Raw genomic sequence first — 2471 nt, 5'->3', positions numbered from 1 at the left:
TTAATATGACTGCACTGCATTCTTCAGTGAGAAACTACTTTTTCAGTTTTCTCTCCAATCCTTCTTATGACTTAAGATTTCTTTCATGAACTTAGCATAAGAAGGTATTTGCTCAAGTGCCTCTGCAAACGGAATCTTTATTTCAAGAGTCCTTAGATAGTCTGCAAAGCGGGCAAATTGCTTATCCTGTTCCGCTTGGCGGAGTTTTTGAGGATAAGGTATTTTGGCTTTATATTCTTCAACCTTAGATGCTGCAGGTTTATTCCTTACAGAAGTGGTTTAAGAAGCCTTGTTAGAGGGATTACTGTCAGCACTCTCAGGTGTCTGATTTTCCCTAGGCGTCTGAACGCCAGGATTGGGTGGAAATTGGGCGTTTAACGCCAGCTTTTCCCCCTTTTCTGGCGTTTGAACACCAGAACCGGGCAAGGAATGGGCGTTTAACGCCAACTTTCCTTCCCTCTCTGGCGTTTGAACGCCAAAAGTATTCTTCTCTAGGCTCTTACTGTCCTCAGAGGGATTTTGAACAGTGGGTTGGTTATCCTCTGTCAATTGTTCCTTATTTGGCCTTTTGCTCTTTTGAGCAGTGTTATTCAGTGTCTTCCCACTCCTCAGTTGAACTGCTTGACACTCCTCTGTTATCTGTTTAGATATTTGCTGTTTTGCTTGATTCAACTGCAGTTCTATGCTCTTGTTAGCAACTTTAGTTTCATGGAGCATCTCTTTAAAGTCTGCTAACTGTTCTGTCATCAGGAGCAATTGTTGATTAAGCTCAATTATCTGTTCTTGAGGGCTAGGGTCAGTGACTACTGCCATGACTTCCTCTTTTGGAGAGAACTCATTGCTAGAGTACAAATATTGGTTTCTAGCAACAGTGTCTATAAGCTCTTGAGCCTCTTCAATTGTCTTCCTCATGTGGATAGATCCACCAGCTGAGTGGTCTAAAGACATCTGAGCTTTTTCTGTAAGCCCATAGTAGAAAATGTCTAACTGTACCCACTCTGAAAACATTTCAGAGGAACATTTCCTTAGCATACCTCTATACCTCTCCAAGGCATTATAAAGGGATTCATTATCCTCTTGTTTAAAGCCTTGGATGTCTAGCCTTAGCTGTGTCATCCTTTTTGGAGGGTAAAAGTGATTCAGGAATTTGTCTGATAACTGTTTCCATGTCTTTATGCTTGCTGTAGGTTGGTTATTCAACCACCTTTTAGCTTGATCTTTTACAGCAAATGGAAACAGTAATAGTCTGTAGACATCCTGATCTACCTCTTTATCATGTACTGTGTCAGCAATTTGTAAAAACTGTGCCAGAAACTCAGTAGGTTCTTCCTGTGGAAGACCGGAATACTGCCAATTTTGCTGCACTATGATAATGAGTTGAGGATTTAGCTCAAAGTTGCTTGCTTTGATGGGAGGTGTACAGATGCTACTCCCATATGCAGCTGTAATGGGGTTAGCATATGACCCCAGAGTCCTTTTGGACTGATCAATCCCACTTAGGTCCATAATGGATTGCAAATGGATATATTTTGTTTTTTTTTTTGAATTAAACGAAAAAATAAAATAAAACAAAAGAAAATTAAAGTGAAAATTCGAAAATCAAAAAGAAAATAAGATCAAAGCAAATTGAGAACTGAACAAATTAGTTAATTAAAAAGATTTTGAAAACAGCAATTAAAAAGATATGATTGAAAAATTTTTATGAAAAAGATTTGATTTTTGAAAAGAGGAAAGAGAAAAACACAAAAAGACGCCAAACTTAAAATTTTTAGAAAATCAAACACAAATTTTTCGAAAATCTTTAAGGGAAGAACACAAAGAGGACACCAAACTTAGAATTTTTATGAATCAAAAAGGGACTAAGAACATGCAAATTCGAAAATTAAAAGAAAAACAAAAGCATGCAATTGATACCAAACTTAAAATATGAAACTAGACTCAACTAAAAGACTCTAAACCAACAAAAATAAAACAGTCCTAATCTAAGCAACAAGATAAGCCGTCAGTTGTCCAAACTCGAACAATCCCCGGCAACGGCGCCAAAAACTTGGTGCACGAAATTATGTATCACACTTTTGCAATCCCGCACAACTAACCAGCAAGTGCACTGGGTCGTCCAAGTAATACCTTGCGTGAGCAAGGGTCGATCCCACGGAGATTGTCGGCTTGAAGCAAGCTATGGTTATCTTGTAAATCTTAGTCAGGATATCAGAAATTATCAGGATTGATTGTGAAAAAGAACAAAAGAACATGAAATGATTACTTGTTTTGCAGAAATGAAGAATAGGTTGAGGTTTGGAGATGCTCCATCTTCTGAATCACTGCTTTCCTACTGTCCTCTTCTTCAAGCACGCAAGGCTCCTTCCATGGCAAGCTGTATGCAAGGGTTTCACCGTTGTCAGTGGCTACCTCCCATCCTCTCAGTGGAAATGTTCAACGCACCCTGTCACGGCACGGCTATCCATCTGTCG

This window comes from Arachis duranensis, chromosome 6, assembly GCF_000817695.3.
Source record: "Arachis duranensis cultivar V14167 chromosome 6, aradu.V14167.gnm2.J7QH, whole genome shotgun sequence".
Taxonomy (NCBI): domain Eukaryota; kingdom Viridiplantae; phylum Streptophyta; class Magnoliopsida; order Fabales; family Fabaceae; genus Arachis; species Arachis duranensis.
Note: the sequence above shows the minus strand (reverse complement) of the source record.